At 46.3% G+C, this 17,261-nt stretch overlaps 1 protein-coding gene across 1 annotated transcript in view; it reads right to left on the reverse strand.

Moving 5' to 3' along the window:
- Positions 1–17,261, reverse strand: part of LOC138249944 (amine oxidase [flavin-containing] A-like) — a 468,327-nt gene that overhangs the window by 215,062 nt on the left and 236,004 nt on the right. The gene's annotated exons all lie outside the window — the stretch shown is intronic.

The raw sequence follows: 17,261 nt of genomic DNA on the forward strand, positions 1-17,261 counted from the left end.
AGAGTCCGACTCTCACCCTTCCGCTCCGAAGCCACTAACCTCATCTGCGGCGTCCCCAAAGGCTCCTCTCTGTTCAACGTCTACATGGCCCCCCTCGCACAACTGGCCCGTCAGCACAATCTCAGCATTCTCTCCTACGCCAACGACACCCAGCTCATCCTCTCCCTCACTAAAGATCCACACACCGCCAAAGCCAACCTCCATGAGGGATTGAAATCCATCGCCGAGTGGATGAGAATCAGCCGCCTGAAATTGAACTCCGACAAGACGGAGGTCCTCATCCTCGGACGCACCGCCTCGGCCTGGGACGACTCCTGGTGGCCCACCGCGCTGGGACCACCCCCAACACCAGCCAACCACGCACGCAACCTCGGCGTCATCCTCGACTCCGCCCTCACCATGTCCAAACAGGTCAACGCAGTTTCATCCTCCTGCTACAACACCCTCCGCATGCTCCGTAGAATCTACAAATGGATCCCGACGGAAACCAGAAAAAGGGTAACCCAGGCCCTCGTCAGTAGCAGACTTGACTACGGCAACGCACTCTACACAGGCATCCCAACAAAAGACATCCAACGACTCCAACGCATCCAGAACGCCTCCGCCTGCCTGGTCCTCGACGTACCCCGCCGATGCCACATCTCCCACCACCTGAAGGACCTCCACTGGCTCCCCGTGGACAAGAGGATCACCTTTAAGCTCCTCACCCACGCGCACAAGGCACTCCACAACGCCGGACCCGCCTACCTGAACAACAGAATCAACTTCTACGTCCCCTCCCGCCAACTCCGCTCTGCCAACCTCTCCCTCGCCATCGTCCCCCGCTTCCAACTCAAGACTTCCGGCGGCAGATCCTTCTCCTACCTCGCCACCAAAACCTGGAACTCCATCCCGACCACCCTGCGCCAAACCCAGGATCTTCTCACCTTCAGGAGACTCCTCAAGACCTGGCTCTTCGACCAATAGCAACCCCCCCTCCCCCTCAGCGCCTTGAAACCCTAGCGGGTACGTAGCGAACTTTATAAGTATCGTGATTGATTGATTGAATACAGAGTCAGAGTCACTGTGAGCATTATGGGATGTTTATTACCATGTGACACAACAGTGTACATGGAAAGATGCGCCTGTCTTTAGCTGTTTCCTTCTAGGTGTCCAGGCTCTGGAGCATCACTGAATAGTTGGTTGGTTTGCTCTAACATCCACAATTTATTCATAAGGCCTGGCCCAATAAGCACGGCAAATAGTTCACTGTCTGTCTTCGGTGAAGCTCCATTCAGAAGGACAGATGAAAGGGCTAGACATACGAGGTAAAATGATTTGCTGTCTTCCTGTAGGAGTCAGGGCCAGCCTTAGGATTGGGGAACAAAGGTCTTCTATTGCTTGCATGTTAGGAGAGGGTGTAGGTTGCACTGTGGACTGAAAACCTTTCCAAACACGTCTGAAGAATCACAAATATCATGAGACTGTAAGTTCTTCTGTGAAGATCCCCTGTCTGAGCAAATCACACCTGCTGACGATCACAGTGATACCACCACTGCCCAGTCTACCCACGAAGAAACACATCTTATCTGAGATCGCGTTTGCAGCGTATTGACATTTTTGTTTCCTGCAAGAAAGATCTCCATTCTGAGGAGGCATTTAAAAAATACGACCTCGAACCCCTCCGCTCAGCTTCTGCCATTTTACAGGTTTCCCAAGGTGCTCTTCCTTTGCTGTGACTGCTGCTTCCTTAGTCTCGGTCTAGAGGAGCTACATGACTTTCTGGGCTTCCACGATACTCAGCAACTTGCTGCCCACCCAAATGCAAACATCACATTAACTAGTCCGATTTATTTTAGAGACTGCATTTCCCCCTTTGTGGGCTGTTGTCTCTCAGTGTACCACAACACCTCTGGACTGCGCTTTGTGGTTTCTATGAAACCAGAAAATCCCCCGTCTCTGTTGTACCTTCAAAGGTGCACCTGATCACACTGCCTTTGCAGCCTGCGCTGGATCTGGTACACTGAGCCATGAAATGTCTGGGCTGGACTTGGATGCTGAAGAGTCCTCAAAGACCAGCAACTGTATATTTCTTTTAAAAAGGACACATAAAACTGAGATGCTCTCAGTCAGAGACATCTGCCTACTGTAAAAAAAAGTCACATAAAACTAAACTGCTAGCAGTCAAAGAATGCTATGACCTCTTAACTTCTTTGTGACGACCTGACATGCACTGCCTATGCAGCAACCCTGCAAGCTAAGCCTCCTTATTTGCAAATGCATAGGAAAAGTCGGAGTATTCATTGACATGCATAAAACATACTTTACGGTTAAGCTACATCAGGTATTAAAAGTTACTGAACTCAAGGTGTAGAAAAGCAGCCCCCCTTTTAGAACTGAATGTACTTTATAGTTACCATGTGCTATTAGAATGTTAATCCTGTCTGCCTTTCTATTAGCACACCCCCCTCCAAGAGTAGGCCTGGACCTTTTGGCCTTTTTCCCCTGAAAAGCAAAGACTGAAAAGTGAGTACTGGGCCTTGTCTGGATTTGCTTTCTTCAGATATTAAATGACACTTTGTGAAATAAAATACATTGTGAAATGCTTTCTGTGGCAAATGTGCCCAACCACCTAAAGAAGGTGGTACTTTACCTTGAAGAGGCAGGGTCCTATGTTCCAATGTCTTAGTATGATATTTTTTATAACGTGTACGTGGCACTATGGCATTAGAGTGCTCTACAATAACATCAATCAAGTTAAACCATTCGATTGCGCTGGGTGGAAAATAAAAAGATTAAGTAGTCCGGAAACCATGCTGAAAACATGGAGCCTTGTATGTTTTCAGTAGTTGGCCGGTGCGCTTGAGGAGGGCTAAACACCGGAAAAGGCATGGTGTATGTATGCCTTTCACTAATGAAATCAAACGGATTTTAAAAGGCAATCCCATGAACCAATGAAAGTGACAGGTGTGGTTAAAAGCCCAAACACAGATTGCAATAGGGAAGGAGTGCTTGTGCGCTCGGCCCTAAAAAGATAACCTCTATGTATGGTATGATCAGACAATCAGAAAATAGAAGTAATCAGGAGTAACACAGGGTGGAAAAAGTCGTGGGTTAAAGGTTAAGGAAAATGAATGGAAACGATCTAAATAAAAAATGTGTGGAAAGACAAGGGAGCGATTCATAAGATAAACGGCAAAGAAAGAGAAGTAGTATGTGAATTCCGGAAGTATAGTAGTGAAGTTATCGTAAACTAGTAGGTTTAGCTACAAAGACTAAATAAGGACCAAATTTAAAATGTCTGTTAGAAATGGGGTCTCTAGTTGCCAGTGGTTTACACTCTCTACAAGTAGGGACTCTCACTCTAGTCAGGGTAAGGGAGTAACAAAGCTTAGATAACCCCTGCTCACCCCCTGAATCTGAATAAAACAAGACAAAAATGACAAAAATCCAACATACACAAATAAAGATTGAATTTTGAAAGGTTAAAGCTTAGTAAAGCGCTTAGAAACACAATACACTGGGGCTATCACAACATCTTGATGGAGTTGTTCCCAACAGTCCGATGCCACTGGTGAGGGAGTGTGGGCCTGTCATGGAGTCACACAGACCCCAGATACAGTACTTTGGAAAAAGATGAGGAAACAAAGACGTTCTACAAAGTCAGGGAGGTGAGGCGTCTGTTCCTTACTGCTAGGCAGAGGAGGTGAGGAATCGGTTCCTTACGGTTGCTGGGGAGGTGATGTGGCGTTGGTGGCAAGGCGGTGGTTAGTTCCTTACGACCTGGCAGGGATGATGACTCCAGAAAGTAACAATGCAAGGTGTCGACTTTGCAGTGTCACAATCACACCACAGGTCCACAGGTGCGGCGGCAGAGTCGGGTGTCACGGATGTCTGTGACACCGCGCTTGGAACTCACGCTGAGATGGCATTTTGTAAGCGGCCTGTGTTGCAGGTCGCAGTTGTTGCACTCAGAGGTGACCCCGGCTCCGGTGTAGGCGGCAGCTCGGGGTCAGAGAGCAATGCCGATTCCGTAGTCGTTCTGGAAGTCGGTGCACTCATTTTTCCTTTGTTGCACCAAAAATCACTCCCAAGGGCTCAGGAACTGGATTTGGCACCACTTGGCAAGTCAGGACTCTAAGCAAGAGAGCCCAGGTGCCGACGGGATAAGTCTTTGATGTCCCTGCACTTGTTAAAAGGAGGCAAGCTCAGTCCAAGCCCTTGAAGAACCTTGGAAAACAAGATGTAGATAGCAAAGTTCAGTCCTTTCACCCCTAGGACAGAAGCAGCAAGCAGCAGGCCAGCACAACAAAACAACAGGTAGAGTGGCAGTCCCTCCTACAGTATCCAGCTCTTCTTCCTGGAAGAATGGCCTCCGCCCAGAAGTTTCTAACTATGTGGTGTCAGAGGTGCAGTACTTATACCTTTTTCTGTCTTTGAGTAAGGCAAACTTCAAAGATAAGTCTTTGAAAAGCACATGACCTTGCCTTTCCCTGCCCTGGCCCGAGACTCCAGGGGTTTGGAGACTGCTTTGTGTGAGGACAGGCACAGTCCTATTAAGGTGCAAATGTCAGCTCCTCCCACCACTCTAGCTCAGGAAGACCCATCAGCCTGGTGATAGGCCATCAGGATATGCAGGGCACACCTCAGCTCCCTTTGTGTGACAGTCTAGAGTGAATTCACAAACAGCCCAACTGTCACTATAATCCAGACATGTATTTAGAAGACAGACAGAGGCACAGAATGGTTAAGCAAAAAAATGCCCACTTTCTAACAGTAGTATTTTCAAACTTACAATTCAAAAAACAACTTCACTAAAATATGTATTTTTAAACTGTGAGTTTAGACACCCTAAACTCCTCTATCTGCTCCCAGTGGGAAGTTATAAAAGATATTTCAAGGTAATACTCATGTTACCCTATGGGAGAGATAAGCCTTGCAATAGTGAAAAACGAATTTTGCAGTATTTCACAAAAAGGACATGTCAAACACACCATTACATGTCCTGCCTTTTAAATACCATGAACCGTACCCTTGGGGCTACCTTGGGCCTGCCTTAAGGGTAACATACAGGTAATAAAAGGGAAGGTTTGGGCCTGGCAAGTGGGTGCACTTGCCAGGTCAACATAGCAGTTTTAAACTACACACAGGCACTGCAGTGTCAGGCCTGAGATATGTTTGCAGGACTACTCCTGTGGGTGGCACAATCAGTGCTGCAGGCCCACCACACCTGGTGCAATTGTACTAGGGACTTCCTAGTAAATCAATTATGTCAATCATGGATAAACCAATCACCAATACAATTTAGACAGACAGCATATGCACTTTAGCACTGGTTAGCAGTGCTAAAGTGCCCATAGTCCTAAAGCCAACTAAAAAGGTTAGAAAAAATAGGAGGAAGAAGAAAAACATTTGGGTATAACACTGAAAAGGGACAAGGTCCAACAATGCATTTGAAACAGGAGGAGTTTCAATAATTTTAAAAATTATGGGACAGGAAGTGGGGCAAATTGAGCGACAAAGTCTTGCTATGCTGCATGAAATCTATCAAGTCATAGTTTTTGGAGGTAGGAGGTTCAGGGAGAAGAGACTCAGGACTCCTCAGGAGACTTTGTTCTCTAGCAATTTGCAGCTTTTCTGTAGGCTTTTTTTTATTGGGGTAGCATGGTGCAAGGATTTGAGGGTGATACAAGCCATCTTGAATTGCACTCCAGCGTCAATGGAAAGTCACTGAATCTTTGAAATACAGGAGTGATGTTCTCAAAGCCTGTACATTTACTATCATAGTGAACTGTAACTTGTATCATTGCCCAGAGGAAAGCGATAGAGATCAGTGAGGAGTGAATTTCTATAGTCAATCTGATACAGAACAAGGGTTTGTACCAAGGTCTTGTTGACTGTTCAGGTATAAATGTATTGCCTGATACCCCAAAGCAAATTAAGTTGACAGCAAGCTCTCCTATGCATAGTATTAATTTTGGATGAAAGTTTCAGTGACCAGACTAATATTGGTCACTGGGAAAGAACAGCTTTTATTTAGATACAGGGGCCGCATGATGGACTTCAATACTTGTGGTCCCGAGTCACAAGAAACCTTTATGGATGTTGGAATTGTAGGAATTTCTGCATTCAGGAATTAATAAAACTCACCATTTCAAATTAGTTTTACGGCTAATCCCAGTTCCCCCTAAAAACCCAACTGGACAACTAATTACATGGCTCTATTTGACGGTGGACAAAAACTAAATAAGAGGCATGAGTGGGGATGTCAAGGAACCAACTGTTTCAGCACAGGGGACATTCTTGAGACGGCAGAGGGGATTAGAAGGAATTAGCCATGAGATTGGATTAGAGTGAAGTGTAGCAACATCATACCTGAGAATAAAGGTGCTATGTTCAAACATAAAGAAGCGCAAACCCTTCATAACATCACAGAATCTATCTAGAAGGGAAAGCTTTTAAACATGCACACCGGCATTCAAAAGAGAACACCCTTTGTGCAAACACTATCAAATAATTTACTGAGTTAGAATTGAGGGGAGTCTCATAATTCAATTATGGAGCCAAATATATACGAAATCAGAGTGTAGGCATCATTCAATGGCATTCTTCCATTAATGTATTAAAAAAATAATTGATATGATTCTAATATATCTAAAAATCAAGTATGTATACATTTATAGATGCTCTGAAAGACAGACAACACGTTTCACATAACCGCTTCATTGGTGTTTAACCGGTTCTGTGCCGAGGACGTAATGGTTACGTCCTGCGGCACAGTGCTGCTGTGCCCAGGACGTAACCATTACGTCCTGGGCACCCAGCCCAGAGGGAGCGCTAGCGCTCCCTCTGTGGGGTTCCCCCCCCACCCCTCCAAGTCAGGGATGGAAGGGGAAGCCCTTCCCCTTCCACCCCCGACCCTCCCCCACCCCCCTTGTGACCTCAGCACGCGAGCGCGTGCTGATTGTCACAATGCAAAGCATTTCTCTTCCGATCACGTGGAGGAGGCAGAGAGGCTTCAAAGGGAAGGAAATGTATTTCCTTCCCTTTGAAGTCTCTCTCTGCGTTTTGGCAGCCGGATTAAAAGCAATCCCGCTGTCAAAACGCCCACTAGACACCAGGGATGTCTTTTTGCAAAATGGAAACTGGCATAAGGGAGCGACCCCTTGGGCAAGGGTCGCTCCCAGGGGGGGCATTTTTTTTTAAGGCCTTTTCTGCCCTGGGGGCAGATCGGCCTATTATTAGGCCCCCAGGGGCTATTATTTAGTTTTTGGTTTTTGAGGTGGGGAGCGACCCCTTAGGCAAGGGTCGCTCCCCTAGGGGGTAAATTATATTTAGGCCATTTCCTATTTTTATGAGGCCAATATGCCCCCAAGGGGGGCAGAAACCACTAGACACCAGGGAGTTGTTTTTTTTGTTCGTTTTTCACGTAAGGGGAGCGACCCCTTGGGCAAGGGTCTTTACCCTGGGGGGCAAATTTATTTTAGGCCATTTCTGCCCCCCATGGGGGCAGATCAGCCTATTTTAATTAGGCCGATCTGCCCCCAAGGGGGGCAGAAACCACTAGGCACCAGGGATTTTTGTTGTTGTTGTTTTACAGATGGGGAGCGTCCCCTTAGGCAAGGATCACTCCCCTGGAGGGGCAAATTGTATTTAGGCCATTTCTGCCCGCTTTGCGGGCAGATCGGCTGATTTTAGGTCAATCTGCCCCCAAGGGGGGCAGAAACCACTAGGCACCAGGGATCTTTTTTTTGCGCCGTCAAGCAAGGGGAGCGAGCGTGTAGGCAAGGGTCGCTCCCCAGGGGGGGGGGGGGGGAATTTATTTTAGGCCATTCTGCCCACCCCAAGTGAGGTACCATTTTTATCGGGAGACTTGGGGGAACGCTGGGTGGAAGGAAATTTGTGGCTCCTCTCAGATTCCAGAACTTTCTGTCACCGAAATGTGAGGAAAATGTGTTTTTTTAGCCAAATTTTGAGGTTTGCAAAGGATTCTGGGTAACATAACCTGGTCAGAGCCCCACAAGTCACCCCATCTTGGATACCCCTAGGTCTCTAGTTTTCAAAAATGCACAGGTTTGGTAGGTTTCCCTAGGTGCCGGCTGAGCTAGAGGCCAAATTCTACAGGTAGGCACTTTGCAAAAAACACCTCTGTTTTCTTTAAAAAAATGTGATGTGTCCACGTTGCGTTTTGGGGCATTTCCTGTCGCGGGCGCTAGGCCTACCCACACAAGTGAGGTATCATTTTTATCGGGAGACTTGAGGGAAAGCTGGGAAGCTGGTGATTTTAGCACTGCAAACCCTTTGTTGATGCCATTTTCAGGGAAAAAACCACAAGCCTTCTTCTGCAGCCCCTTTTTCCCATATTTTTTTAAAAAATGACATTTTCACTGTATTTTGGCTAATTTCTTGGCCTCCTTCTGGGAAACCCACAAAGTCTGGGTACCTCTGGAATCCCTAGGATGTTGGAAAAAAAGGACGTAAATTTGGCGTGGGTAGCTTATGTGAACAAAAAGTTATGAGGGCCTAAGCGCGAACTGCACCAAATAGCCAAAAAAAGGCTCGGCACAGGAGGGGGGAAAGGCCTGGCAGCGAAGAGGTTAAAAGACATGGTCATTCTTTCTCCTTTTGGACTGAAAATAATTTTGGATACAGCTTGTCAATGTAATATTTAATTTTGAATTTCATTACAAGACCGGAGGCTACCATGATCCATTATTCCTTAAATGCCACTCAAGGCAGCACTTGTAAGACCTTTTACATCACAAAGTAAACATTCTAGAACAGAACATCCATAACATATCATAAATCCATGCAAATAACAATCTGCCGCTTTTAAATGTTGCTCCCCGCAGAGAAGTACCTAAATCTTTTTTTGCCATATGTTTGCTTGTGTGTTTTTACATAATTATGTAATCGTGTGATGCAGTTTCCAATTTATGGAAACCCGTGCTGGGAATACTGTTTTGGGCTGAATATTTATTTTTTTGCTAAGGATTGATTTGATATCAGCCTTTTAGAGGAGTGTAGTTTACTGACTTCCTGGAGTGCTCATTCTGGAGCATCTGTGTGCTCTTGGGCATGCATATTCTGATGATGGCCGAGTTCAAGAACACTTTCGAACCGCGGTGCCCGGTTCGCCGAGGTCACCTTTGAGTACCTTTTTCTGATGCTGGCTGTGTGTATCGGAGCCCCCAGAAGCTGGGCTTTAAACTCCTGCGTCCCCCACAGTGCTCGTGCCACAGCCCCTAGCTGTATTCGCTTCCGGTGGCTGCTGCGCTAGTCTGCATTCCCCTGATGCATCCCTGTGGAATGACACGGCGGTCAGAGATTAAAAGAAACCACAGGGCAATGATTTAGCCGGCCCAACGCGCAATGTAATGCCATCTTTGTTTGGGCTTTGCCCAGTACATTACAACAATGCTAGGAGACACTGTAACGTCATGGTGGCAGTTGACAGTTAGGGGGTCATTCCGACCCCGGCGGTCCTTGACCGCCGGGGCTGGGGTCGGCGGGAGCACCGCCAACAGGCTGGCGGTGCTCCTGAGGGCATTCTGACCGCGGCGGTATGGCCGCGGTCAGAACCGGAAAACCGGCGGTGTCCCGCCGGTTTTCCGCTGCCCTGAGGAATCCCCCATGGCGGCGCAGCTTGCTGCGTCGCCATGGGGGATTCCGACCCCCTCACCGCCATCCTGTTCCTGCCGATTTCGACCGCCAGGAACAGGATGGCGGTGAGGGGTGTCGTGGGGCCCCTGTAAGAGGGCCCCACTTTGAATTTCAGTGTCTGCTTAGCAGACACTGAAATTCGCGACGGGTGCTACTGCACCCGTCGCACACCTTCCACTCCGCCGGCTCCATTCAGAGCCGGCTTCATCGTGGAAGGGTGTTTCCCACTGGGCTGGCGGGCGGCCTTTTGGCGGTCCCCCGCCAGCCCAGTGGGAAACCCAGAATGACCGCCGCGGTCTTTTGACCGCGGTACGGTCTTCTGGTGGTTCCCGCTTGGCGGGCGGCTCCCGCCGCCCGCCAAGCTCGGAATGACCCCCTTAGTGTCTCTGCGATTAGCTGTTAGCTGTTACATTTTACTGATCCTCATCCAGGTCATGCGTTTATTACTTCACAGTAAGTTTTCTTCTAAAATAAACCTCTCCCTTATCTGATCACAGAGTATTTTGTGAGTATTTTAAAATAATACTCCTTTCACTCATTTAACTAACAATATCAGATTAGACGACAGGAAATGAGTGCTGTGTACACAAGACACTTGATCAGGTGATGATTAATAAAAGATCCTTGGGATCTGATAATGATCCTGAACATGGGTCCATCTCAAAGGGAGACTCTGATTACAGAATTAAAGGAGGTAAGAGGAGGAAATCAAAATATATCGATAGAGGGTCTATACCCCTTAAAGGTCTTGGTGTCTTTTTGCTCATTAGATTTTACTCTTTTTTCTAAATTGGTTTGGGTATTTTTGGTGTTGTGTTCATTGTTATTAATACTCCTTGACCTTAGAATGCACCTCTATGGGGATTGCCTGCTTGTGCCACAGATGACGGGCTGAACAGAGATTCTCTCCGATATACGTTTTGACTCAACCAGAGTGGGTTTATTGAGTTGGTAGTGCCCCTTCTTCCAAATTAATAATCTCATTTTGGACAGCACCAAAAGTGTGGTAAGATAAAACTGTTTAAAGGGATAAATAAGGGGTTGCAATCATACTGAAAAACACAAAAACAACCACATTCCATAAGCCAAAAGAGCAAAAACTGTGACAGGGTCAAGCAGTCCACACGGGGAATACCCCCCTTTAAAACACACTGTATGCTAAAGGAAAGTGGACTGTTTCAAAACTAAATAGACTGAGGGGCCCTCTCTTTCAGCCCTGAAGGAGAAGAATGTGTTTCTTAAAATAGGACACACAACTTGCTGTTGTGGTGAAAAAAATGTTTCTTAATTCATGTCCTCTGCCTAAAAGTATTGGCCTATTTCACTATTTTACCTTTTTAAATGTTTGTAAACCTCTTGCTCTTTAACCAATATATTTGGAAAATTGTATCTTACAATGAATCCTTTTACAAAGAACACAAACAAGCTAGCTTCGAAAGGGCCAGATTTGATTGATGCAGTTTGACGCTAGTTTTCCATTCATACATTTGTCGTCCATCCTAGCACTGTGTTAGAAAGATTAACAGAATTTAGTGTTGCAGGGATGGCCGTATTTAAGTCTGTCATAAATTATTTCATTTCTCAGTTAAAATTGGAATTTATTCTTTATATATTTTTTTGCACTGCTTATTTAGCACGATCATGGGTGTCAGGAGGCTTTACAGAGTAACATTTTATACTTAAAAAATATTTTACAAAAGTACATTTTTATGTCACAATCACAAAAAGGCAAAGTTATAATACAGAATTCCTTCAAAAAGTGACAAATAAAAAAACAATGTCTGCCCGTAGGTCTGTGCGGAACTTCAATTACCAGCAGGTGTTAAGTTCACCTTTTCACATTCCTCAACTTCTTTGTGAAATGTAGCGAGACGGGCGACCACTCAACATAGCCGCCAGGCCTTGCAGTATTTCTAGCTTGGGTTGTATCCCTGTAAGTGAGAGAAGAAACTAGTATTTTGAGATATGGCTTCTGTTTCCAGTTTCAGTCAAATAAAAATGGCATCTTGGTAAGCGCGATGAGGGGGTCAGTCAGGGTCATCTAAACATGTAGTCTGCTTCAAAGTTGAGCTTCCGCATCCATCGCTTAAGGTCTCCCCTGGAACACCACATTTCACTCCTCATTCTTAGGAGTAAAAGACAGTTTGGACCTGGAGCCTTTGCGTTCCTCGTCCTCCATTTCTGTGAACAGGAACAGGTGCATCTGGATGACGAGAGTCCTGTAGTGGAGATGGAGAGAAGTGAAGCAAATAATGCACCCACCAACCCCCTAGTGGTAAAGTGCTGGCAGTCTGTACTCCAAGTTGTCTTAAAGACAATGCGGTTGTGACTCAAGGCTCTTGCTGAGAAGTAACGTTAGGGAAGCCTTTACCTGTCCATGTGATTCATGTACCCGCTTGGATGCTCAGAAGTTTAATTTGAGCCGGTCAGACCAAGGCCCACCAGCAGAGTCAATACCAGTGGGGATCTCCATGTAGGAGCTCCTACCCCATCGTTATCTTGAAGACACCCTGATAGAAGCCGACAGAAGTTGAAAGAAGGGGTGGGAAGTGCATTTCAAGCAGTGTAACATGAAAGACAGAGGGTGTGCCACAGTGACATATTACTAGAGGAAAGAGCTGGCCCCTCCACGAGAGCGGAGGAGTGTCACCCCGCTAAAAAAATACCCCTAGAACAGAAAAATAAAATGGTAATAAAATGTATTTATGACCATTTTGTTTTTCAACACCCCGTCCTGATCTGAGTGTCAGGATGGGGCAGAGTAATTGCTGCTGAGTGGCAGCAGGGAGCCCTGCACTTAAGTTTAAAGTGTGCATGTCCCCTTGGCCATTGCCAGCCTGGCATGCACACTTTAAACTCCTGTAACCCATCTGTCTTAAGACAGCTGGGTTTGAGAAAGTCCAGGTCGAGGAAAGTGGATTATTGCTAAGGGCAGGTAAGTACCTACACCTAGCAACAGGCCCTAACACCCACTTAGGTCCAGTTAAGTCTTAATAAATTAAACCCAGCTCAACCGTTGGTAGCTTGGCAATGAGCAACAAGGCTTAACTAAGGAGACAAGTGTGTAAAGCATTTAAAAATCACAAAACAGTAAATAAGTAAAACACAAACCACAATAAGAATCCAACACCCATTTATAACAATAGATTATATTTTGTATCTTTAAAATGACACCAAAATGATGAAAATCAGATAAGGGGAACCAGAGCTATGATTTTTTTAAGAATTCATGTTTTCTAGCACATAGAAGCAATTAGCGCTCAAAGGGTTAAAAAAGGTCACCCTGGACAGAAACAAAGTCCAGAGTTCAGGCCACCCATGAGGTAACACTGTTACACTTACTTTCAGAAGTGGTTCTTGATTCAGGAAAGTTGTCCACAGCACCAGCTAAGGGTTCAGAGGCTCTGGTTTGCCTCTTGGGGTCTGGGACTACAACTCCCACAATGCACCCCTTTAACTTATGGAGTTGTTCCAAACGTCTTCAAAGTTCTGGATATTCTTCCAGAGGTCCTTTTTGGGTCCCTGGAGTGTCCACAGCTCGATCCAAGGTTCTAGAAGCTCTGAGTTGCTCCTTGGGAGTTGGGACGACAATTCCCAGAATGCACCTGGTCAGAATCCTCAAATGGCCACTGGGTGCTGGTCAGCTGGGCTCTGCGTCCAGGACTTGATGCAGGGGACTCTGAGCATCTCCTTTGTACCTGTAGCAAACAGGGAGTCCTTTCTTGAAGCAGTAGAAGGCATGCAAAGTCCTTTTAGTGGTGATGCCCAAGTGTGCAGCTGGTGCAGTCCTTCAGAGTACAGTGTCTAGGTACAGGTCAGGGGTACAGCAGGGCAGTCCTTCTTTTCTTTGTCTTGTTCCTTGTAGGGACCTGAGGTGTGGGTCAGCTCTGCCTTATTTATCCTTTCTCCTGGGGTGGAAAGCAGGAGGGTGCTGGTTGTCCTACCACAGACAGGCTCCTTCCCCCTTTGATGACCACTTCCTGGAAAGTGTGGCAACAATCAATCCCAGGGAGCAAAGTTCTTCAAAAATCCAACATGGCTGAAAGTGATTTTGGAGGTTAGATCTGGCTGAGCCCACCCACTAATGTGTGGCAGAAAAATCCTAAACACACCCCTCTCCTGCCCTCTCCTAATCTAATCAAGAGGGCACCTAGATGTCTGGGGTTGCAGGAAATGTGCGAGGTCTTGAGCTGCTCCAAATGTCCTCCCCTGCCTTTGAAAACCAGTTTGGCCGCTCTCCCCTCATCCTGTTTCACCATCTGCTGAGGCAGATATCCTCCCCCAGGCACATCCTTTGTGTTCAGCCCAGGCCACTTCACACCTCAAGGCAGCCTCACCAGGCTGCCAGAGGCTGGCCAATCAGAGAAGGGCACTACAGAGCTGGAGTTGGCAACTTTTATGTAGAGTTTTAAAACTCTTTACTTGCACTACTTATATTAAATACAACAACAGCAAGTTGTGGGATTTATTATAACAATTAATTTGATACTAAACCCTAGATATCTGTCTCTTATGGGGACTAAAATAAAGTCTCCCCATATTAGCCTATGAAGGTCATTCACTACAGTGAGGGAAAACGAATTTGGCTGTTTCACCTCACCAGGGCTTATAAAACTATTTTTATAAGGTCCCTGCTTATAGTTACATGGCACCCAGCCCTAGGTGCACATAGGGCATATCTTAGGGGTGACTTGTATGTAAAAATAAAGTAGTTTAAGACTTTGGAAGTACTTCCAATTCCGAAGTCGAATTGCCACCAGGCACCTCAGCAGTGCACCTATGGGGCACTACCTATGCTGGGGTCCCTCATCCTGCATACCCTACCATATATTAGGGGGTCTCTGCAATCATCCCTGTTTACTCACACCAGGCCTCCAGCGCTCTTAATCCTGATGCTTCTCTCATGCTGTTAAGCAGCATGAGAGAAGCATCAGGATTGGTTAGTGCAGTTTCCTGGGCCTCGTGTTGGAGCTTCCAGGAGAGACAATGAGAGGAAAGGAGAACTCTATGAGGTAAGTGCCTTTTAAAAAAAAATATATATATTATTGTACCCCCTGCCCCCCACCGTAAATACAAGTCGCCACTGACTAGAGATTTACAAGGCATAACATAAAGAGCATTAACACTGCAGACCAACCATCCACCTGAATGCCGATCCCCATCCTTACTAGTTCTTGATGCAAAGCTCTACAGATGCCAACCTATCTTCTGTCCCCCTTGTACTGTAACACTGCCCCATACTTTCAACTTGTAATCCCCGTTACTGATCCTTGCTCTATTGGTAACCTCTCTTCCTGCCAACTGTAATCCCCTTGCCTATTCATTCCACACTTTAGAGACTGCAAGCTCTACTTCAACTTCCTTTCCTACATACTCCCATTGCACCTCCTTTTCCTATTCATAGATTCGTTGTAAAACCTCAGATGGAAGAGGGATGAATAAAAGACTCAAGTCTCAGCTATTAATCAAAGGGAATAAGAGTGGGGATTTGAGTAAACCAAGAAGGGGTGACATGTAGCTATTTGTTCCTCATCTAACAAAGTGCAGCATTTTACTTTGCTTACAAAGTCCCATTTTGCAGAAGCAAACAAAAATAGGTTGCTCTTCTTGGTTCTTTTATATTGTGTAACAGCAAACAGGACACGAAGAAGAAAACCTGGGAAATTCTGCCAGTCAGTTGTTGTGACTGGCCAGAAGCCTTCTAATGCTGGATAAAGTGCTAGCTAACTATAGAAAAATAAACCTGACTCACATCCCTCCACAGCATGATGCGTTTAGTTAGAAACATGGTCCAAAATCAGCCTTCAGTAGCTGTAGTTCTTCCGAGTATTTCCATGCAGTTCAGTGCCAGACATCCTTCGATTTACGCAGTTAAGAAAACTATCTCTGCGTGTGGTAGAAAGCTCTGTCTCCTGGGCGGGAATACAAAATGAGAGAAAAACTATCACAACTGAAAACATACCAGAGGGCTAACTGCAGCGGGAACTACATTAAAAGTTCTTACTAAATGGTAAGAACAGTCTATGCTATGGCATGGTCTATCCGAATTGTGTGCTTGGTTCACTTTCTTTTGCACAAACACACCTCTGAGTATGGGACGCCATGCCAGGTTAAATGATGTAGTCCCTTTCCCTTCTCTACTTCTGTAATACACAGAAGACTCAATTTTTCAAGCAGCTTCTCATCATACTAAAAGTTTGTCCATACGTGTAATATCTGAGGAGCGCCTCGCTGCCCCAGCCCCTTCACTTCGCTATTCACCCCCATGTCTCCTCTCTCTCAACCCTGCCCAATCCCCTGCAATTGACTCTTGAACCTACAGGCTACGGAGTGGCGTTGACAAAACTTGAGGGAGACCCTCTGCAAACTCCTTGGGGGGCAACCCAGTTAGGAGCTCTCAGGCCAAGGGCCCACTGCCTGTGCGCAGTGTACTGTGCTGAGGGGGCCTCCTGGAGCTCAGGCCCCCCCTTCACCACGAGGGTTGCGGGGGCTATTGTTACGCCAGCGAGGCTACCCCTGCCTAATACTACCCTTTGCTTTACCTAGACTTCCTCTTCCTTTTCTCTCACTCAGTGTATGCACTGACTTCTATGTTACAGCACTCAATTGCGTTGTTGTTGTTTACTTTGATCTCAAGTTCCACTCAACCGCTTAACTGCCCACCACATACTTCGGATCTTGGGAAGGCAATATCTCTGCACCTGCCCTCACTTTTCTCCTCTGTAGTCACACTTTTAAAACTCTTGCACTGGTATGAATTAAACTAGAAACCCCTCATCAAAAATACCCTAGAAAAACAGATTGATACTAAATAAATAGCTGGAGAAGGATAACCAGTAAAGGAAGATTGTGTATAAATTATGAAAACAGTAAAATTAAAATTATTGTTTATTCAAAGGCTTTTAGATGCAATCTGCCTCTGAGCAAATGAAATGACGTGCTAGGCGCACAGCTGAGCAGATCAACACCACGCAAGTCAACATTACAGCCAAATTGGGTGTTTTACAAGTGGAACAACCTCAGCATCTCCTTCCCTCTAAGCTTTGAGAGTATGTTATCATCTCCAACCTAGAATCTGAAAACACATTTGGGAATTATTCGCAAAAGTTATTTTGGGGTAAGTAAACGGGGGCGGGTCCTCCATATGTTTATTATAGTTTTGGGGGGAAAAGGGCAGGGTCACAGGGGTGATGAGCAGCTCCCCCTCACTGTGCATGCATGTTTGGCTGGCCGTCTTGGGCCGGCCAAACATGCATGTTCAGAAGGGTCTCTCCAGCCCAGCAGCACAGTTACTGGGCTGGAGAGAACCTGAATAGGCTCCCGGCCTGCCTGGAAGCACCCTGGCTGGGTGCTCCCAGCCAATCCTGATGCTGCCAGGATTGGCCGCAGGGCAGGCTGGTAGCCTGTGCTGGAGAAGACAGAAGAGCAGAGGAACGGATCGTCATGTCAGCGGAGGTAAGTGTTTTTAAAATATTTTTTTTAGTGTGTGGTGTCGTTTTTACCCCCCCCCCACCTCCACCTGAACCCCACGCACACCACGCCGCCTCCTTGGCGACCCGTGCGCCATGACTTTAAGTAAAGTAGTACTCAAGAATGCAGTTCACAAACCTTCCAGCTTG

The sequence above is a fragment of the Pleurodeles waltl genome, chromosome 8, assembly GCF_031143425.1.
Source record: "Pleurodeles waltl isolate 20211129_DDA chromosome 8, aPleWal1.hap1.20221129, whole genome shotgun sequence".
In the NCBI taxonomy this organism is placed as follows: Eukaryota; Metazoa; Chordata; class Amphibia; order Caudata; family Salamandridae; genus Pleurodeles; species Pleurodeles waltl.